The 23,596-nt window shown below is 40.8% G+C and overlaps 1 long non-coding RNA gene across 2 annotated transcripts in view; it reads right to left on the reverse strand.

The window, feature by feature from the left end:
- Window positions 1-14,334: 14,334 nt before the first annotated feature.
- The window catches only part of LOC146578837 (uncharacterized), a 44,727-nt gene continuing 35,465 nt past the window's right edge, over window positions 14,335-23,596 (reverse strand). The window contains exons 3-6 of one of the 2 annotated variants that reach the window (XR_014891536.1): window positions 19,199-19,294; window positions 16,396-16,485; window positions 14,770-15,051; window positions 14,335-14,682 (exon numbers count right to left, since the gene is read on the reverse strand). This is a non-coding gene — a long non-coding RNA (uncharacterized LOC146578837). Of the gene's footprint in view, window positions 15,052-16,395; window positions 16,486-19,198; window positions 19,295-23,596 lie in introns of both variants that reach the window. The other variant, XR_014891535.1, reaches the window with a different exon arrangement.

A 23,596-nucleotide genomic window follows, 5' to 3' on the forward strand; every position in this document is an offset into this window, starting at 1 on the left:
TATGATGTAACACTATAGATCAACTTACCTCAGAATATATAAAGCATATAAACAATTACAGCAATATGATGCAACAAACACAGCAGTGCTACTGATCCAAAATACTCAAAGCTTCATAGAACTGAAACAAACATTTATTTTTAGGTCCATTCTGCTGCTGATACATACTTTAGGTTTCTGGACATTAAACTTGTTGCTGCCTTTCATAGTGTGTAACTTGAAGGCCCTGAGTACTTTCTCCCACACTGAAAACACTGGAATGATACAATTCCAATTCCAATCTACCATTTCTCTCAAAAATCCTTGAAAAAATAGTTGCTTCACAAGTCCATCTTCACCTAACTGATAATAACCTCTACGAACAGTTCCAGTCCGGCTTTCGTCCTTTACATAGCACTGAAACTGCTCTTATAAAAATAACAAACGACCTTCTTATAGCAGCTGATTCTGGTCTCCTCTCCATCCTTATTCTTCTTGATCTGAGTGCAGCTTTTGACACCATCTCTCATCCCATTCTCCTTAGCAGATTAGCTTCTATTGGTCTCTCTCACACTCCACTAGCCTGGTTTAAATCATATCTATCTGATCGCACTCAGTTCATTCAATTAAAATCCTTCACTTCTCAACTTTCTCCTTTATCCACTGGCGTGCCCCAGGGATCTGTCCTCGGGCCCCTTCTCTTCATCATCTACCTTCTTCCACTCGGATATATTTTTCGTAAATATAATATTCAGTTCCACTGCTACGCCGATGACACCCAGCTCTATCTCTCTACCAAACCTGACTCTACTCTTCCTCCACCCTCCCTTATCCTCTGTCTAGCTGAACTCAATTCTTGGTTCTCCTCCAACTTTCTTAAACTCAACAGCAATAAATGGGAACTTCTTCTGGTTGGCACCAAACGACTGCTATCCAGAATAAACAATTTCTCTCTCACCATCAATAACTCGCTGGTTCCTATCTCTCCTTCTGTGAAAAGCTTGGGTGTCATTCTCGATAGCACATTATCCTTTAACTCGCATATCAATAATATTACACGTGCAGCATATTTCCAACTCCGTAACATTAATCGCCTCCGCCCCTTCCTCACACCTTACGCCACTGCCATTCTCATCCATAATCTTGTTATCTCTAGACTTGACTACTGCAACTCATTATTATTTGGCCTTACACAAAAATCTATCAACAAGCTCCAACGTGTCCAGAACTCTGCTGCCCGTATTATTACTAGGACTTCTTCTACCCACCACATCTCCCCAATCCTGAAGCAACTTCACTGGCTCCCGGTCAAATTTCGCATCCATTTTAAAATAATTCTGTATACATTCAAGGCTATTCACTCTCTCTCTCCACCGTACCTCTCTGACTTATTACAGATGAAGCTCCCATCCCGCTGCCTCAGATCTTCATCTTCTCTTTCTCTCTCTGTTCCCTCTGCTCGTCTGATCACAATGGGAGGGAGGGCCTTTAGTTGCTCTGCCCCTCGACTTTGGAATTCCCTACCCCCGGACCTCAGAAATATTAGCTCATTCTCTCTTTTTAAGTCCACCCTTAAAACTCATTTGTTTAAAATTGCCTATTCTTAAATTTCTGTATGTTTTAACTTTTATCTTCTATTCTTATCATTGTGTATATTTCCAGTTTTTATCTGTTGTACAGTGTCCTTGGGTGCTTTGAAAGGCGCTATTTAAATAAAATGTATTATTATTATTATTATTATTAATTATTTGAACATTGCCTAATGAGACTGATTCAGGACAGACAATTAGATATTTTAAACTTTCCTAGCAGTCCTTCACAAACAGGGTACAGTCTGTCTATTCTCTCCATCTGTCAGCTGCTGCTGGCTCTTCCTCCTCCTCTTATGTCTGTCTATTCATGATGCAGTATACATATATAGTGAAACACACAAAACACAGAAACACACAACGCATACAAATCCTGAGGACCATGAAATGTAGTCAGTTATAGCCACTCGCATTCACTTCATCAGTGAATTAGAGTGAACATTTGTCCTAGATTAACATAGTAATGTCTTTACCTTACAATATAAAGGGACTTGAGTCAAGATTTTCTGACAGTTAACTGGTGCTTTATGAATAAAACTGAACAGATCTAAAGGTGTTTCTGAAATGTGGGTTTATTAGAACAGGATGGATGGATGACCACAGCCCTCTCAGCACAGGACTGATGGCATTTTTCCCTATTTAATAAATATTAAGACAGACTATTATACCAAACTCAAAGATGAAAGTGAATTTGCTGGATTTGTTTTGTCAGCTCTTGCTTTTCAGAGACAATAAGGAGCAAAGTACAATTAGAAGTGCTTGTTCTCACGAAGACTTATTATTCACAGCTAAGTGAATAAATTCTCAGCAGTGACAACATATAAACACAATATTCCGTATACCTCAGTGCACATGTTCTTCTCCACTGTGCTCAAAATGGTCTTAGCTCTTTACCTTTTAAATATAGAAGAAAAGTTATATTTCACGACCATTAAATGTTAAAGAAGCGCCTGAAAATGAGGTCATGGTCATGAGCAAAAACCTCTGCTTGTGCTCACAGACAACAAATAAGACAATCACAATGAAAGTGACTACAAAGTTACATCACAGGCTAGGAAAAGAGCAAGCATGAAGTGAGTCATTGCTTGCTCTTGGTACCTATCTTCATGTACCAGTGTGATAAAGTGTCAGTGACCCAGGGTTTAGTTTTTGGACTGTGTTACTGGTTTAAAATTATTTTCTAAGTTAGGTTAGAGTCTCTGTTTGGTTTGCTTGTACTTTTGTTTTATTATTAGATCATTTAGTTTAGTTTCTAGCTCTTAGTGATCGTAGTTCTCCCTCCCTCAGAGTCTGATCCTGTAGTTAGTCAGTCTTGTATCTTTGTTTATTCTCACCTATCAACATATCAAGCTTGCATGTCTTGAGTCTGACTTTCTGAGTGGAGTATTCGCATTTTATTTTGATAGTCCGCTGTCCTGTGTCAGTGTATCCAGTTTTGCTTCCTCTCTGTCTTGTCATGTCGGATTAGCCCCAGCTGTGTTCCCACCTGTTTCCCATCCTTTTGTCATTTTGTAGGTGTATGTAGTGTTTAGTCTTCTTCTGTTTGTCGTTGTGTGCTCCAGTCAGTGACGTAAAAGACAGATCTAATGCGACATGACCATTCAAACAGCAGTCACTTTCTAAAACTAGACTGTAAACTGTATCTGACTCAGTACCACATACGAAAGTGACCGGGGTTGGATTTGAAAATATCGGATTGGTGCTGTTCATGTACCATGATCGGATATGGGTTGCATAGGGTCAAAAAAGGCGGATTTGATGTGCTTCGCCTGCAGTGTGAACGTACTGTGAATGTAGTCATAGTCACCAGAGTCTTTGCTTCTAGTTCTTTTTTCGTTTGCTTCTTTAGCGTTTTGTTGGACTTTTGAGTGTAAGTTCACAGCCGATGAAGCTGCCTCTTTAAGTTGATTCTTCGTCTCGGAGTCCTTAGCTAGGGTCCTACCCTTGCCTGCCACACTGTTCACCCTGACGTAAGGTCCTTAATGCAGCCTTCAGTTTGGATGTTAGTCCATTAAGTGCAATCTGAACTTTAAGGAATATTAACTCAGCTTTTCCTCAGCTTTTCAGTGTTGTTTTGTTCAGGAACTTCAGCAGTCAAAGTTAACGTGTAACTGCTCCATCTCTGCCAAGGTCAGAATTTCCTGGTCAGGAAAAAATAAAATGTTAAAGTTTGCTTTTTGTTGCTGTTGTTTACATTTAAGCTAAAAATAAAAGGAAAAAAAATACAAAGTTTAATATTGAGAAAGATAAGATAGGAAATGTCTTGAAAAAAAATGGATATGTATACTTCACCCATGAAAGCCAGCAAAAAAAACTATTTTGGTTTTGATCAGAGCTGCTGTGGATTGTCATTGCTAATTTTCTTATAATATATGTAGAGTTGCATACACATAATAGCATTGAGTTGGAATACAAGCAGATTATAAATAAAGTAACATAAATACCTCAAAAACTAAGTCAATCATAACATTAAACTCACCTTGTTTTGTAGAGAAGGTGATCAGACTGTCTTCATCTCTTGAGACCAGCACTGGATCATCACACAAATATCTCTGCTTATTATTAGGCTAAAAGCTTGATGTTGACATAGCAATGTAACAACTGGAACTCTGTGGCGTTGATCTGGACTCTAATCTGAGGTGCTGTTAACTTGCGACTTCTGAGGCAGGTGACTCGGATGGATGTATCCTCAGCAGCAGAGGTGACTCTTGGTCTTCCTTTCATGAGCCAGCTTTCTTGTAGCACTTGATGGTTTTTGTGACTACACTTGGGGACACATTCAAAATCTTAGCAATTTTCCGGACTGACCGACCTTCAGTTCTTAAAGTAATGATGGTCTGTTGTTTCTCTTTACTCAGCTGATTGGTTCTTGCCTTGGGGAACCTCTGAGTTTTAGTTACTTATGTCTCTAGTGTTTGGTTCTTGTTTGCCTTCATGTCTGTTCCATTTTTGTGTCCAGTCTGTGAAAATAAAAACAATGTTGTTCAAAAAATGCTTATAGTGCCTGGTGTGAGTGCCACTGTAAAGTGCTTTGACACGATATCACCAGCAGGTGGAAGCCCAGGAGATTCAGACCAACAACACACAAGGCCTTCACTGTGACCTCTGACCTTTAATAAGGGAAAAACAAAAATGAGAATAATTATAAATACTATGTACTTTGCCGTGTCCTTCATCTTTCTCTACTACTTACGTTTGACCCTCTCGTATGTTAAGCACTTTGGTATACCACTGGTTTTTAAATGTGCTACATAAATAAAGTTTGCTGTTGTTGTTGCATATTAGAGAGAAAAACCTGCAGCGAAGCTTCTTTAAATCTATCTGAGTCATGCACAGTGATCTTTGTGTCATTAAAATGTCTCAAATGAGTAAAATCACAGAATAAATGTTGGAAACTTTCCCCTGATAAACAAACTGCTGTTGGGCGTGGCCTTCTCTCTTTCTCTCTCTATCTCTCTCTTGTCAAGTCTCGGAGTAGTCGTAACATTTAAATGACTTCCTTTGAGAGCAACAACAGATTTCACCATCATTGATTTTGTGGGTCTGTTACTTTCCTGTTCTGCTGAATGACAGAAACAAATAGTTTAAAACTCTGTCTCTGGCTCATTTTTCCTTGTCTTTGAAGGAAAACATCAGCAGGTACTAAAATGTGACATCGTCAGACTGCATGCCACCGATTGGCTGGTCAGTAGCAGCAATCGATGAGTCATGAGAGCGAAAATCCAAACCGCTATTTTTGAAATCCGGTGTTCTGCCAAAAAGTGATCATCTGCCAAAAACAGATTTTCGGTATGTGCCAAAAAGTGATTGTCCATATTTAAACTAATGTAAATGACATATAATATATGAAACATATTACAGAGGGATATAAATGTATCCCTCATGAGTGATATCAAGTCATCTTGAGCCACAAACAACATTCCTGTCAGAAGGTAGATGCTGCAATCAGCTTTTGGCAAAATGACGTATCCTTTATTTGTCCACTTAATTGGTCTTATTTAAATAGAAAATGTATTTTTAAGAGTAATCTGGCCAAGCGGACATCAGAAATTCCCACAAAAAATATAACAATACCTCTATAATGATATTTTAAAAGGCCAAAAAGGACCGGATTGGTTATAACGTAGGTAAACAAGGAATTTTTAAAATGGGTGGGTTGTTCAGTAGGCTGTTCAGTGGATCATTTAGTCAATGGGGAGGGAGGTGTGGATTCCTATTCATTTTCTATAGTGGTCACTTTGATCGGGAACACCACAGATGTAACAAGGTTGATAAAAAAAATTCAAATTTATGAATTTTTGTTGTAAAGTTTTAAATCGGTTAGATTTGACCAGAACACAACATAATATAGTTCTACATTTATAATTAACAGTGATGTGAAACAACTACAACTCTGAATGTGATTCAGTTTGTAGTTTGCAAGCTTGAAATCATCTCGTGGATCAGCTTCAACTGCTAACACTGTACTCTCATCTCTTCCGTCTCTCAGGGAAAAGACCTGAACGGCATTGAGTCAAACACATTTCAATTTGGATTCTTACAAAGTGAAAATGGGATTTACTATTTTTATTTTTCAATTAAATTAATTAATTAATTTTACCATTTGATCTGAGTTTTTTTACTGATCTTTTTCAATATTTATGTTTCATCCTTCACAGTTACTGAGTGACTAACCATACACATCAGTGCCAGACAGCAGGCACATGTGTGTCTAACCTTGCCCGCTTTGGGACCTTATAACTCAGTGATGACTCTGGAAATATTGTGTGAGCTGAGGTTGGTCTAAAATGAGTGTTGTTTGGGCCAAATGTGACACAAATGTCACAACACAACATCAGCCACCTCATTTGTTGCTTTATAAATAAAATTGAATTGTATTCACATGGCTGGGAAGACTGAATCTGCAATAGGTAAGCAGCTTGGTGTGAAGAAATCAACTGTGGGAGCAATTATTCGAAAGTGGAAGACATACAAGATCTTCTTGTCACGTTCAGGTCACATCTGACCGATTTACAATTAAAACAATCATAAATATTGTGTTTTACATCTGATTGCCTCAAGGCCTAATGATATCCTCCACACCATGAACTTAAACATATGAAAGTGATGATCACCACTTTCATTGAATTTTGAGTGTTTTAATCAACCTTGTTACATCTGTGGTGTTCCCGATCAAAGTGACCACAATAGGAAATGAATGGGTATCCACCCACTCACTGACTGAACGATCCACTGAATGACCCACTGAATGACACCCAGTGAATGATCCACTGAACAACACCCACTGAATGAACAAACACGGGTAAAAATCTCTTTATGTGCCCGTCCCCCATGTGAACCACACCTTCCAGACTAATCAGTGTATCATCTTCTCACAGACCCCATATATATGTAGCTCAATGTTTGCCTTGCACTCATTTTAGTTTAGCTTTTGATGCACTGTGGTATGAGGTGCTAACCTGTTGACAGTGTTGGGAAGGTTAATTTTAAAATGTATTCCACCAAAGATTATAGAAGTAATGTATTCTGAATACTTTACAACTACATGAATGTACTATTGCTGTGTGATTTATTACTACTACTGAAGGCTTCTGTCACAATATGCCAGTGTGCAGGCAAGAGTAGGACCCAAACACAAACTCGCAGAGACAAAAAGTAAACTCAAAAAACACAGCTTTATTGCTGGCGTGGAGTGGGACACGAAAAATAATACAAAACTAAACTGGGAAAACTAAAGCACAAGGCACCACAGGGAAAAATCACACGGCTATGAGGGAGGACGCAACCCTGACAAAGAGAAACATGGGGCTTAAATACACTGTGGGATAACGAGGGGGAATGAGCCACAGGAGGAGAGCACAGCTGGGAGTAATTAGGCAGGACGAGACTCATCCTGCCTAAAAATCTCTTTGTGCCTATCCTCCACGTGAGCCACACCTTCCAGACTAATCAGTGTATCATCTTCTCACAGACCCCATATATATGTAGCTTGATGTTTGCCTTGCACTCATTTTACTCCGAGCACAATGAGTAGGCGACTGACCAAGCAGTTCTCTGTCGAAGACGTTCTGGTCCAGGTTTCTGGATATAAAGAGGGCACTGAAATTAAACAGGAGATAGATGAAGATGTCTCGGAAGTGGAAGACAACACAGATTTTGATCCAGACTTTGACGAGACTGACCAGTCAACAGATGGAGAGGGAGAGGGACCAGAAGAACAGGCACCTGAGGAAACATTCCAGTCCAAGAGTGGATACTTGCTCTGGTCTTCATCCCTCCGGGACAGAGGAAGTAGGCCAGGGCCAACACAGTATGCCATATCTCGTGTGGATGACATCAAATCCAGCTTCCAACTCTTTTTACCAGAGTCCATTGAGGGAATTATACTGGAGATGACAAACTTGGAGGGGAAGCGTGTGTTTGGAGACACCTGGAGAAAAATCGACCTGGTAGACCTCCAAGCCTACATAGGTCTGTTGATTTTAGCTGGAGTATATCGCTCAAACAATGAGGCTACAAAAAGTCTGTGGGATGCAGAGTCTGGCAGGCCAACATTCCGAGCAACCATGTCCTTAGAACAATTTCGTGTCCTTTCAAGAATTATTCAATTTGATAACAGAGATACAGGACAAAATGACAAACTGGCTGCCATCAGGAACATTTGGGACAGGTGGGTGGAGCGCCTTCCACTTATGTACAATCCAGGCCCTGAGGTGACGGTTGATGAGTGCCTGGTTCCTTTCAGAGGTCGCTGTCCCTTCAAGGTGTACCTTTCAAGCAATCCAGGGAAATGTGGAATAAAGGTCTGGGTAGCATGTGACGCCAGGAGCAGCTATGCCTGGAATATGCAGGTATACACGGGGAACCCCAGTAGTGGAGGAGCCGAAGACAGCCAGGGCGTGCGTGTTGTGCTGGACAAAACAACCAGTCTCCAAGGGCATAATACCACATGTGACAACAAGCCTGAACTTTCCCCTGCACAAGTATCCACCAGCGGAAGAGAGGCACTCTCATCAACATGTGCTTTCACTGACACACACACACTTGTGTTGGATTTTCCCACGGAGAATAGAAATGTCATCCCGATGAGCACGCTACACAAAGACGCCGCGGTCAGCACCACAGAGGACAGGAAGCCCCTTATAATCCAGGACTACAAGAAGAACAAAGGCGCTGTTGACTGCCTTGATAAGGTAATGTAAAGTTTCATCGATCCTGCATGTATTTCATTTTCATTCATGTGAATCATAGCATTTTGTGTACGACAGATTCAATATGTTCCCAATCTCTTATTTATTGTTCCTTTTATTGCAGCTTACTGGCACATACACCTGCAAGCTAATGACAGCTCGTTGGCCTGTGGCACTGTTCCACAAGATCCTTGATGTGTCTGCTTTCAACGCGTATGTGGTGTGGACAGCCATCAACCCAACCTGGAATCAGGGGAAGAGTTTCAGGAAGAGACTTTTCCTAGCAGAGCTGGGGAAAGCTTTGACTCCTCTTATTCAACGGCGCCAGCACATTCCCCGCACACCAGCCTCTGCCAGTCTGGTTAAGAGTGTGCAAGCCCCAGCCTCAGCCACTGGCCTGGCTGCTCTCCCCCAACAAAGACACGGGCAGAAAAGGAAGCGCTGTGAGCTCTGTGCCCCGAGAGACAACAAAACAAGCCTGAGATGCTGCAAATGTGATGCCTATGTTTGCAAGGCCCACTCTCATTTGACTGTCACATGACACACACACACACACACACACACACACACACACACAACCACATGGCGTCATGTTGAGTTTGGTCTTTGGTTTTCCATGTATTTTTTTACATTGCATGTTCATTTTGTATTACATTTTTTTTTTTAGTGCTTATTTGTGTATTCACTGCAGTTATTTTATGTCTAATTCATGTTAAACACTACTTTGAGACATTGTTCAAAGCTAAAGAATGTTGAATAAAAAATTTGTAGGTGGAAAAAAAAAGTTTTTTGTGCTAATTTAAGAGCAGTTAAAACCAGTGGTGGGAATAACGGCGTTAAAAGTAACAGCTTTTTTGCTGTGGTTAATGGGTAATTCACTTTGCTGAAGGATAATGATAAAGGTCTTCACAAAAATAAAGGATGCCAGTAAATACCATTTGAGTTACACAATGAAGCTGAGCTGGATCCTAGGCCAACGTTAACAGTGTGAGCACAGGAAGTGGTGCGAAACTCTAAAAGCACAGGAAGGAGACCAGAGTTCACTTACCTCCTTGTTTTTCACTCTTTGGTCTGTCTGAGCTTTTTTGCTATTATTGATGTAACAATTCAAGATTTTTGAGCTGCCCAGTTTTCACTTTTTTTTTTTTTTTTTTTTTTTTCCTATTTAATTTCTTTGAGTTTGCTTTGAACGGCCAGTGAATAAATTACCCAGAAATGTTAATATGTTCCCTCTTGAATCCTTAAATTGTATGTGTACGCTCAGTCACAGACCCAGCACAGATGAGACTTTTCTGCTAAAACTTCCAAACTGAACACTTCCTGGTCGGTCTCCTTCACATGAAAAGCTTATTTGTGACAGTTTGGTTTCAAGACTTTTAATGTGAAACAAATGGAGGAAGTTTGAAGTTGTGACGCAGATGACATAGATGTAGTTGTAGTGAAGTGGTGCATTATTTTAACTGTGACTAGTCCCATGCTGTTTGAACTTTTTAGAGTTCGTCGCCTACTCCTCACCGAAGGGATCTACCAGTCCAACTGCTGGAATCCAGCTGCTGCACCTTCTGACCTGAGCATATTCATCATGAATCTGATCTGTATATATTGTCTTTAATCTTGTCATTAAATTCAATTACACACCTGCTGAGCGACTAAAAACTCAAAGATTAAGGATTTTTCTTTTGGTAAAAAAAAAAGTTGTGTGTTTAATGAGTTTTGATTTAAGGAAATGAAATATATGAAACTTTAGATGCTGTTTAAACTAAAGACATCTCCATCAGTAGATAAGAGTTTGTGCATGTGCTTCTTAGTTACTGTGTTGTTGATATTTGTGGTTGTGCTTGAACAGGACACATAGTGAGGACATCTGTGCCATCCATCCTCATTCAGTCTGTGGTAGTATGAGCGTGCAGCGTTTAAAGCGTGGAAGTACTGACCTTACTTTGAGTTTGATTCCATAAAAAGTGACAAAAACATTAGCGTCCGCTGTTCACTGCGTGGGAAGAAAACTTCTTTTTACAGCGAAAAAAACCCTAAACTTCTGAGCAAGCACCGAGTGCGTTGCCACGGGAATGTGAAACTGCCATATCCTTCCACTGACCGCTATGACACACCTGCACCAGGATAAACCTCCGCCTGCCTCACTCCTGCTATACAGGTAAAATAGAGCAACAGGACCGCTGAGTCTTTGCTTTTATTTATTTTCTGCTGTGTTTCACTTGCATTTATTTGAAAGAGTGAGTCTAAATAGGGGTGGGTTTTGATTATCGATTTATCAATTAAAATCGATTCTAGCTTGGATAACGTGATATCAATTCATTAAAATTTTTTAAATATAAATTTATTTCGCCCAAAACGCCAGAATCTCAGGTTAAACCTCACAAAATTTCAACAACCACCAAACAGCTAAAACAGTAAATGAGAGCAGGAACACAGATTCTGCACAAAGACGTAAACACAAAGCGTGGACCCGCCGACGGATCAGAATCAGTGAGCTCACTGATTCTGATGTTTTGGCGGGTCCGCGCTTTGTGTTTACGCCCTTTTTGACCTGATTCTGAAGCTGCTGGTTTTATCTCTCTCCAAACAATAATGACTGAACCAGCAGCGAAAGAAGCAGCAAACTACGCTTCACATAAACATTGTCATGAATTCCCTCTTACTGTTTTGCTGCCACCACGATAAAATCACACTACATGTAGGACCTCAAAATCCCATCCTTTCGTGAACCTCGGGACCAAAAAATGGTCCCGCCCCAAAAGTGCTCTAAAAATGTTATATATCAATATTTTTTTCTACTTTAAATTAGTCAATCTTTTAAAACTACTTCTGCTTAAAATATCCATGTCAAGTTTTAATTATATTTTCATTGTTTTAACCCTTTAAATCCCAGTTTTATTACATGAGCGCCCTGTTTTTTTAGCCCCAAAAAACAAAAAAACTAAATATTTTCCAAAAAAAACATTTGAAGTAATATTTGTTTGTTATTATAATTAGGCCTTTTGATGGACTAAAGATTGGCACCAACAGTCATTTCGATTGCCTTTTATTTTTTTTCCAGGAGCGCATTTCATAAAATGCACACTATCGACCACGCCCAAAAAGTGCTATAAAAAATTTATATATTAATATTTTTTTCCACTTTAAATTAGCCAATCTTTTAGACCTACTTCTCCTTGAAATATTCATGTCAAGTTTTAATTACATTTCGCGGATTTTAACCCTTTATATCCCGGTTTCGTCACATGAGCGCACTGCTTTTTTTGCCCCAAAAAACAAAAAACTTGAATATTTTCCAAAAAAAACATTTGAGGTAATATTCAATTGTTATTATAATTAGGCCTTTAGATGGACTAAAGATTGGCACCAAGAGTCATTTCGATCGCCTTTTATTTTTTTTCCAGGAGCGCATTTCATAAAATGCACACTATCGACCACGCCCAAAAAGTGCAATAAAAATATTAAATATTAATTTTTTTTTTCACTTTAAATTGGTCAGTCTTTTAAAACTACTTCTCCCTGAAATATTCATGTCAAGTTTTAATTACATTTCGCGGATTTTAACCCTTTATATCCCGGTTTCGTCACATGAGCGCACTGCTTTTTTTGCCCCAAAAACATAAAACATAAAACATAAAATATTTTCCAAAAAAAACATTTGAAGTAATATTTTATTGTTATTATAATTAGGCCTTTAGATGGACAAAAGATTGGCACGAACATTAATTTCGATCCGGTTTTAATTTTTTTTCCAGAAGCCAAAAATGTCCCCAGGCGGCGCTGCTGCTCCTGCTCCCCCGGGGAGGAGTGCCTCTGCCGCGGGTGTGTTTCGCGCAGCGCCGGAGCATATGGTTCGGTTCCCGTGTCTGCAGCACACACTTCCGCTACCACGTGAAAACAAATACGTCATTTCCTGTTGATTAAAAAAAATTAATGCACCCTCAAACGAACCTAAGGTCAGAAAATGGTCCGGAACGAGCAGCGGGCCAAGCTGCTGCTGTACGCGGGAAATTAGTCTGCCTTTTCCGGGTATCTGTCTCGAGCAGGCCGCTGGAGAACATGTGTATGTTCCAGCAGGCGTCACATGTGGAGCAAGGGCGCCACCCGGTGGACAAATAAAAAAATTACAACTCTAAGGCACAAATCGGCCACGAGGTTCGATAGTGGATGTATGCCTTTTATTCAGCCATTTAAGCTCATTAAAAAAACTCAGACTGAAATTTTAAAATAAAATGGGAAAAAAATACATGTTTGAAAATTTGGCTATACTCCATTAAACACAGTGGAAATGGCGTGGAATTAAAAAACGCAAAGGCCACGAAATGGTCCCAGGTCCTACCAAGGGTAAAACCTTTGTAACTTTGCTCTGCTTCAGTGTTGCTACAGCTTAAAGCACGGTCTGGTGCTGCCATCTAGTGACACTGGAATCATCATCTCTCACTCACTGTCATCCACATATACCCAGACCTACACATGAACCAGCAGATATACACACATGCACAGATGAAGGGATTTTGTTGTTAGTATTTTAATTATTTTTAATTATCCAAGCCATTTCCTCTGACATTTTATTTTTTATACTGAGATATTTTTCATATTATTTTGCCTAATTTTCAAACTTGTGAGATAAATAAACCATTTCTTATTTAATTATGATGTCATAAAGGAATAATCTTATTATCCTATCGCATCCTGATGAGTTTGATCCTGAATCAGATGACAAATCAGCTTTTATGTAAAACTTGCAGGTTTGAACCTGCAGACACCTGCCAGAGTCTCTGCAGAGGTTTTAGTTGGAGGGTGACGCTGGGGTGATGTGCTGCTACCTTCTGGCAGGTTCCTGTGACTACACACTGCTCTACAGGCATTCAGATGTAGTCCCTGTAGTATCTACTCCACAGTGGAGGCTTGTGCTCTTGTACCTGTGTGTGAAACTGAGCGAGCTGAGAGCATCAGCGACCACAACCGTCCACTTCTTAAACACAGAGGTCTCTGCTGTGTTTTCGCTCGCTCACCAGCAGTTGAGGATATCCTGTCATTAACCCTTACCGAACAAAAACAGGTAATTACACTGTAGCTGTAAAAAGCTGCTTGTCTACAAGCTTTCAATTAAAGAGGCGATAATCACTGTTATATGTTCAAGTGCATAGTATGGAGGATGTCATAAGGCCTTGAGGCAATGGCATGCAAAACACAATATTTATGAGTGTTTTAAGTTGTAAATCGAAACATGTAAACCGAACATGACAGGAAGGTTAAACGCATATTCACCACTGCATTCATTGTTAAAATCATTTTGTAATGTAGGATCAGCTAAGAACGTAATAATGAATGAATGTAATAACTGAGGGGAGTCCTCCGTTTCTCCCTGAAGGCGCAGGAAAGATGATGAGGAGGAGGTGTTAACAGTCCACCTCACAGGTGAGACTTGTTGAAACCAGCTGGTTAGGAAGCTGCAGGACTTTGTATGTTAGTTAACTACCAACTGATGTCTAATCCTCCTTTTATCTTCTTCATGCTGTACTCATAGTAACAGCTGAGCTGCATGTGAAAACAGAATCACCCGAAAGACTCACAAAGAACATCAGAGTGGCTCTTTATTAATTTAATGGATTAAACTCACATAAATAAATAAAATACAGCCTTCCTGCAACAGCGTCCACATCTCCCACTCATGCAGATTGCTCACTGCTTACCCGACACTCACAAAGCTTTAAACAGGACATGACTACAGAGTAAAGACATAAAGTGATCAGTAGGAGAAAATGAAGGAAAAAGTGTTTACAGTAGAATTCATATCATCACACTGATTCCACTCTGACATCACTGATCAATAATCAAAGAACACACAGATCAAATTGATCGATCAGCCATCAGAGGAGTCGGATCAGTGGAGCTGCTTCTCTTCCTGATGTGCTGATCTCTCCCTGCAGAGGAGACACGACACCTCCACATACAAATACAATAAAATAATAAGTGAAAGCAGAGAGAACCAAATGAAAATGAACAAACACCTGTAATTGTGAGCAGCACGATTCTTCATCCGATTACGTGTCCGCGGCTCCAGGCCACACAGCTGTATCTGCCACTGTCTCTCTCTGTGGAGCGTTTAAAGGTCAGGCTGAACTGTCTGCTTTTCAGACGCTCGTCTTTCATCTTCACTCGGTCTCTATAATCCCACTCCTGTTTGTCAGGCTTCTCAGGACGGTGCCACCACTCTACTAGAGTGTCTTCAGGCAGCTGAGCTGTGGTTTTAAAGGGCAACCAGACAGACTCCTCCACCTCCACCCGACACCCTGAGAGAACAGCAAACACAATGAGAAGAGAGTGAAATACAAAGATTTGACTGGTCAAAAACACCCACAAGGACTACAGCAGGTTCTACTGCTGCATTGTAGAGAGAACACTGACCAGCTGCATGGTACGGCAGTACTACTGCTATGGACCGCAAATGCCTGCAGAGAGTGATAACAACTGTGGAGAAGATCATCAGGACTCAGCTGCCCTCTCTGCAGAACATCTACCATCGCAGAGTCCAGAGGAGAGCTGCCTCCATCCTCAAAGACCCCACACACCCCCAACACGGACTGTTCACACTTCTGCCCTCGAGACAAAGGTTTAGAAGTGTGAAATTTGGAGTTTGGATTCGGGAGACAGACACTATCTCTGCTTTTAAGATTAGGCTTAAAACTTTCCTTTTTGCTAAAGCATATAGTTAGGGCTGGACCAGGTGACCCTGAATCCTCCCTTAGTTATGCTGCAATAGATGTAGGCTGCCGGGGATTCCCATGATGCATTGAGTTTTTCCTTTCCAGTCACCTTTCTCACTCACTATGTGTTAATAGACCTCTCTGCTGAATCATATCTGTTATTAACCTCTGTCTCTCTTCCACAGCATGTCTTTATCCTGTCTTCCTTCTCTCACCCCAACCGGTCGCAGCAGATGGCCCCGCCCCTCCCTGAGCCTGGTTCTGCCGGAGGTTTCTTCCTGTTAAAAGGGAGTTTTTCCTTCCCACTGTCGCCAAAGTGCTTGTTCATAGGGGGTCATATGATTGTTGGGTTTTTCTCTGTATCTATGAAGCACCTTGAGGCGACTTTTGTTGTGATTTGGCGCTGTATAAATAAAATTGAATTGAATTGAATTGAAATCCAGACTCAACAACTCCTTCTTCCCCACTGCCATCACTCTTGAACAGCCGACCCACTTTGAATAGTAATAATGATTTTTTGCACATCAGGTCATCCTGCATATTAAGCTATAGCTCTTTTTCACGCATCTCTGTTTCAAATCTCCATATTTTGTCTGTTTTCTGTCTTCATTTATTTATTTGTACTATTTGTATTATATGTTCTATTTCTATTGTATATGTTAATCGGCATCTGTGGGTGGACAGCAAAGAAAGAATTGCTCAGAGAAATGCCTTTTCTCTTGTAAAACACATGACAATAACCTGGGAAGTATCATTATAATAGTAATATTACTCTTGATAAAAAGTATTAATGGCTTTCTCTAAAAGCAACATGAGGATCATGGCTCAGACGTTGTTTTGTCATTATTAGATAAAAAGGCCATAAACGTTCTGTGTGAGGGTTCAGTGTTAGCATGTTTCAGACAGCTGTCTGTAGTAGGAGACACTCACCTGACATGAAATACTGCCAGAAATAGAATAAAAGACCTCCAGAAACAACAAGAAAAGCCAGGAGAGCTGTGGTCCAGGATGGAAATGGTTCTGTGGAGAAAGACAAAGAAGCATTTGACCTTTGACCTTTGACTAAATGTAATTCATGAAGGAATTTGTTAGATTTAAGATGGTAAAGTATTCAAATTCAAATTTTATTTGTCACATACACAGTCATACACAGTACGATATGCAGTGAAATGCTTAGACAACTGCTCGTGACCTAAAGAAAAAAAAAAAGACTGAATAGGATAATAAAATAAATATGAAAATTAAAATGAAGGGTAAATTTAGCTAGGAAGGAATAAAATAAAATATATTAAAGTTAAAAATAAAATAACTGTACAACAAAATGCACAATACACAAATACACAATATACAAATATATAAGAAAAATATATAAATATATATTTCCTAATCTCCTTCAGGTAGGCCGTCTTGTTGTTATCAGAGATCAGGCCCACCACGACGGTGTCGTCAGCAAACTTAATGATGGTGGTGGAGCTGGTAGTGGCCACACAGCCATATGTGTACAACGAGTACAGCAGGCTCAGAACACACCCCTGGGGGGCTCCAGTGCTGAGAGTGATGGAGGCATGTCCTCGGTTGGAGGCAGCTGCTGCGGGCTCACCCTGAGACACACAAAGCTCCACCTTCAGTCCTGACACTGAAACATCCACTGTAGCTACAATGATGCAGATGTGACCCTCAGCAGGTGGATTTCCTCTCCATAGATGTGTTTCCATGTAGATCATTAGTTACAGCAGTTTTAACTGTAATTGTAGGGTCTTTACAATATAAAGTGCATGAACTGTTGATTTGATTTGATTTGATTTGATGCTATGTGAATAAAACTGAACGAATAAGTGCTGATGTTTATTCAGACTGTCTCTCTGATCGATCTCCTTGACCCAACCTCAGTAATTACTTCCAGCCAGCAGCCCCATCCCTGCAGGAGTGCTCACACACAGCTCCCCATCCATCAGTCCTCCAGCTTTAATCATGAGTTTAAACTTTCTCTATTAACTCGCTTTCATGGTGCCTCAGACTTAAAGCCTTTATTTCACCCCGCTCTCTTAGCTGTTTAACTGATTCATAACTGTACTTTTATTTAAAATATTCAATCATTTAAAATAATTACTAATATATGTATTATATGGGGGGCGATCGTGGCTCAAGAGTTGGGAGTTCGCCTTGTAATCGGAAGGTTGCCGGCTCTGCCAGTCTCGGTCGTTGTGTCCTTGGGAAAGACACTTCACCCGTTGCCTACTGGTGGTGGTCAGAGGGCCCGGTGGCGCCAGTGTCCGGCAGCCTCGCCTCTGTCAGTGCACCCCAGGGTGGCTGTGGCTACAATGCAGCTTGCCATCGCCAGTGTGTGAATGGGTGGATGACTAGTCATCAGTGGACAGAGTACATCAACATTCATGGCTCTGAATACACAAACGTGCGCTTAAATGAGCTCACATTATTCATCTGGACTGATGGATCACCTTTGTTTTTATAAGTCAGCATTACCATGGGAATTACAGTAAAGCACTATGTAAACAGAAAGTGGATTTATTTGTCTTCAGTCTTGATTCTGCATGGAAACAATAACCTGACATCTTTGGCTGGAATCATCAGTTTCAGAGCGTCACCTGAAACCATGGTTACTGACCTGCAGCCTGACGTCACTCTCAGCAGCTGCATGTATGAGTGTAGACACGTGTGTGCAGCTGCTCAGCCGGTTGGATATGTTGGTGGAAACAGTGAGTGTGACAGTGAGGGCCAGACGCAACATGAGCACATGACTGCTGTCAGCACACTCAAGTGTATAAAGGTCTGTACCCTTGCAGTCCTCTTGCTATGAGCGCTCATATCCCCCAAACCCAAGAGGACTAAGGAGCTCTGAGCATTGCACCTCCACTGCTGAGAATACAACCATGTTCAGCAAAGCTGTGTTGGCTTTGATTCTTCTCTGCCGGTTTACAAGATCTGTAGGTGAGTTTTTGCATGAGAAAGATGGAAATCGTGTGTTTTGTCTGCACAGCAGTGTTCATGCACAGGTATATGTGTCTGTTTCTACACGTGTGCATCATGTTAGACTCTTCTAATGTTGGGAAGAAAATGAAAACAGCATTTTCTTCACTTCTCTAACTAAAAATCTGCTGTTTTGTTTTCTGTTTATTTTTGCATCTGTCAAGATTCAGACACGGGCCCTGATTATCCTCAAGTGTTTTTATTACCGTGCGCTCAAATATGAGATTTGGAAGGACCGCTTGATTGTTTTTGTACTAGTGTTTGAAGTTTCTTTGCTAAATGACAGACCCTGATTCATGCACATGAAGGCTGTTGTGTTTATAGGTGTTGACAGACTCATGTTTAAGCATTGCCTCAGGTTTCATTGTGCAGGAAATGGACATGAAAATGAGTGGAAGGGGACTTTTTAAGTACAGAATTTGATACATGAAGATGAAGCTTCACAGCAGTGGCAGTTCCACACCAGATTTAGCAGGTTGGGCTCAGGGTGTTTTTTCATGGGGGCATTGAACCAAACCAAGAGGACAAAATTGAACTGCTTCATCTATGAAGGGGATTTATTTGGAGCACAAACAAAGTGAATGAACATTTAACAATAAAGCAGAAGATTTCACATCCCGCACATGTGCACAGTTAATGTTTAAAAAGCACTGGCTGAAATGTCTATGGACTGAAACGTCTGCACGCATGACAACAGGCAGAGTCCATAGTTACAGAGAAGTCCACCCAAGGAGGACTTTCCTACCAGCTGGGCTGGAAGCTGTGCCTCCCGTCCCCCATTCATGTGGTGGGGAACGTCCTCAGACTGGGGTGGGGGGGTCATCCTTGATCCTGCTGATGTCTGAAAAGAGATGAATATGGAGTAAACATGAGGCTGTAACTGAGAACTATAGTAACTCATTACTTTATCTTTTCATTATTATTCATTAGTGTTAATGAAACTGCGTGTATGGAGTGTCATCACAGGGCAGTGTGAGACACACAGGTCTAAGGACTGGTCCACTGTGTGTCCCTCACAGCCCGTATCCTCCTCCTCTCTGTGGCTCCCTCTCATTTCGGGGCTTTTCTGGTCAGATTCAACATGCTTGATCAAAGAAATTATTTTGGTCTTTCCTAGTAACCCAAGTTTACATGTCACATGGTTTACTTTTCACTCATATTATACAATATATACACTACAGTTTAATATTCATGATGATGTGCAATGTTCCCTCTAATTTTTCATGTGTCTGATTTTTCAACTCCCTGAGCGATCCCTTGGACCGCTGTGAGCAACAGCAGACATGTGCACTGTGGTCACGCCAGCATCAAATCCATCCAAGTTACTTGGTTTATTAAAATAATCAAATTACAGCATTTAGATTTATGTTAGACTACTTTTAATTAAGTGCTTTAGCCCACTTACAATGAAAATTTAAAAGTAAATCTTGTTCATGACCTGTGTAGTATGTTAACACTACTGGAAGTAAAAATAACTGGAACTCCAATTTTGAAAGCACAACTTTTTTTTTCTTTTTTTTTTTATAAAGCTCTGACTTTATGAGTATGAGTCTGTGGTCTGGGAGAGAGTCCTGTAACGCTGTCTGCAAAATACAGCATATAATGACCAATGTTGGGAAATTACTTATATAGTTACTTCTTCAAAAAAGTGACTGAGTTTTGCAAACAACAAAGTTTTTTGCATCTGTTTATCTAAAGATGCAGCCAAGGTGTTTTTTTAAATAAACATTTCAAACTATTTACAGAACAATCAGCTGTTCTGCATCAAATTTGATGCCACACAAATTATTTGTGCCACTCCAAAAAATTATTTCTGTCCACTATGAGATAAAGGAGAACAACAGCCTGATACCTGCAGGCCTGACAGCAGGAGATGTATCACTCCTGTAACACCTGTAACATTCAGCAGTCGACTCATGTTCTGACACACACAACAAAACAATTGACTACACTACACACTAACTACACAAGACAACACACTGACTTTAGACTCCAAACACGCTGAACATTGCAAACGCCGTCACTCCTAAACTTGTGTTGAAAAGCCTCGAGTACTGTACCCTTTTTCAATACGAGCTTCGGAAAGTTTCATTTGGCCCTCTCTATCACTGTGTGTGTTGTAACAGGAACAGGAAATGATACTCTACCACAAAGAGAACAAAAAACAAGTGACAGCACCACCAAAAACTTGACTGACTTTACTCCTACACAGCACCCATGCTATCTTGCATAGATGGAGCGCTTTAGGTTGAAGTTGTAAAATGTTGCTTTTTTTGTTTCTTTCTTTGTTTTTTGTTTTTGTCACAATCAAGTTGTTGATATTTAATTATCTGATGTCCAACCACACCTTATCGCTCTCACTCAGACTTACATGATTTAAACTTTAAAGTTCCTTCATTAATTCCACCATCAGGCTGGGGTCTTTCTGTGCTTGTCTCCCCATGTTTGTTTTCAACACAGTCAGATTAACTGGTAACAAAAACTGCCCATAGGTGCGAATGTGAGTTTGAATGCCTGACCCTAGCTTATCTGTAACTCTGACACTAACACCACATTTTGAGTCTCAACAAATGTCTTCAAAATCATGGTGCCAAGAATTTGTCCCCATAAGGTCTGTTGGTCCCCACAAGTATATTAATTGTCCAATTTTTGGTCCCCACAAACACGTGTCAGGGTGAACACTCTCTCTCCCTCTCTCTCTCTCTCTCACACACACACACACACACACAGCTCTCAGTAAGGCCTGTTTTTAGAATCACAGTAATTCTATTTTCAGATTCAGGATCATGCAAGTGATGAGTTGGTGACACAATTCTTATCTTCCTGGGTTTGTTACAGGAAGTGTGTGTGTGTGTGCATGCATGGGTTTGTGTGTGTGTGTGTGTGTGTGTGTGTGTGTGTGTGTGTGTGTGAGAGAGAGAGAGTTAGCGTTTGCCTTGAAATGTACTTAGAAAAGATTGATTCTGTCCTGTGTTGTCTCTTCTCTCCTTCAGCCCTGACAATTATCAGAGCTGAGTGTGGACAGGATGTCATTCTGCCGTGTCAGGTCCATAAAGATTATCCCACTGCGGCTGTAGTGTGGAGGAGAACTGACCTAAAGCGAGAAAAAGTACTTTTGTACCAGAGCAAGATGTCTCATCGAGCCAACAAGTATCCATCTTCAACTAGCCGCTTTCATCTGATGGATGGATGGATGGACAGTGGGAATTTGTCCTTGGCTCTGCAGGATGTGACGCAGGCTGAGAATGGAACATATGAGTGTCTGGCCGTCGACAAAGAAAGATACCAATGGAAGACTCACATTGAGAATACTGATACCATCAACACCATCCAGCTGATGATTGCTCCAGTGGGTAAGTTTGTAGAGTCGTCAACAATCTGTTCTCTGTGTGCCTCAAATCACAACTACAGTTGCCTTGGTTACGCTGCAGTCTAGGCTGCTGGGGGATTCCCATGAGTGTTGCTTCTTACCTCACTATGTGTTTAGACACCTCTCTACACTGAATCATTAGTAATTATTAATCTCTGGCTCTCTTCAGCGTGTCTTTTCTCCTGTCCACGTCAGCTCCCCTCAGCTGGTCTCTCAGATGGCTGCTCCTCTCTGCGACTGGTTCTGCTGGAGGATTTCTTCCTGTTAAAAGGGAGTTTTACCTTCCCACTGTCATCTAAATTGTTTGCTTAAGTGGGTGGGGGTGCACTGCAGGACACCTGAAGCGTTGTTCCTTCAGTTACAGCCCCTTGTGACGATCAGCCTTTGAGCCCCTTTCATAAAACGTCTGCACACATGAGGCCGAGGTTCTAGGAGTTATAGCACAATTAGTTTAATCATGACTTACAATAAACATGATGAAGTTGTTTTCATCAATCTAAACTCACTGCTCATGTTGTTAGGTATACCTTGTTAGCACTGGGTTGGCCCCCTTTTACCTTCAGAACTGCCTTAATCCTTTAAGGCATAAATGCAACATGGAGCTGGAAACCTTCCTCTAACATTTTGCTCCATGTTAACATGAAAGCGTTGCACAGTTCCTGCACATCCACGATGTGAATCTCCTGTTCCATCCCAAGATTTCTCCACTGGACCGAGAACTGAGTCACTGTCCTGTTCACCAATTAGTCTCACAGTGTTTTGTCCTGCTGGAAGATGGTGCACTGTGACCAAAATATGATGGACATGGTCAGCAGCAATGCTCACGTATGTTGTAACGTTCACACAATCTCAGACACTGAGGGGTCCAAAATGTGCCATGAAAATGTGCCCAGAGCAGCAGCTGGAACAGGCGGGATGGATCATAGAGAAGGTGTCGGGTTGTTGCTATGGGAGGGGAACGTGTCCTTTTATGCAGATATTGTTGATGAGACTTTGTAGAAAGCAGGAAGTAGATCATGTCTCACACCTGTCTTCTGTTTCTCACCTGCAGCTCCACCACTGAATGCTGGCAAAAGGCGGTTTGCTCCACCTACATGTGATCTGCTTTTGACTTTGGGTCTTCTCTCATATTTCTGTTTCTGTGTTTAATCTTGATGATTCTGTTAACACCGACCTCTGACCTGAAAGTCCTGCCTCTGAGTTTAAACAGAAAACTTTTTTTTTCATTTCTTTGGTTTTTTTCATATAACAGCTGTTACAATGAGTGATAATGCTGAGATTACATGTAAAGGGTGGAAACTCATATGTATGTATTCTTTTTGTGGTTTGTTTTTAAAGATAACCACAGGTTTTGATTTCACTGCAGTTTTCCTCTTATAATCTACAGTTTTCATGGCTATTGCTTTAAAGGAGGTACTTGTTTAGCATGTTTGGACTCACAGGCAGGAGTCACATTAGTTTCACTGATGTTTATGATGAAAACAAGACGATAACTAAACACCTCTGTCAGTGAACAAGATCCAATCAGAAGTGCAGTAAGTTTAAAGCACATGTTCGATCTGCTCCCACCAAACGGTCCACCTCTTTTAGCAAACAGTGAAACTGTTTCTCATCGACTATGACCAAAACTAAAAGACGCTGTTGTCAAAAGACTCTCCACACGTTCACGAACAGACTGAATTTATTCCACTAACAGTACAAACCAACGTTAGCCAATCAAATCACTGTTTGTGGAGCATCAACATCAACTATCAGGGTGTTGCACATGAACAC

Source organism: Mchenga conophoros, linkage group LG3 (assembly GCF_057382185.1).
Source record: "Mchenga conophoros isolate Kocher_MC1m ecotype Shallow Benthic linkage group LG3, M_conophoros_male_GT1.1, whole genome shotgun sequence".
Taxonomy (NCBI): Eukaryota; Metazoa; Chordata; class Actinopteri; order Cichliformes; family Cichlidae; genus Mchenga; species Mchenga conophoros.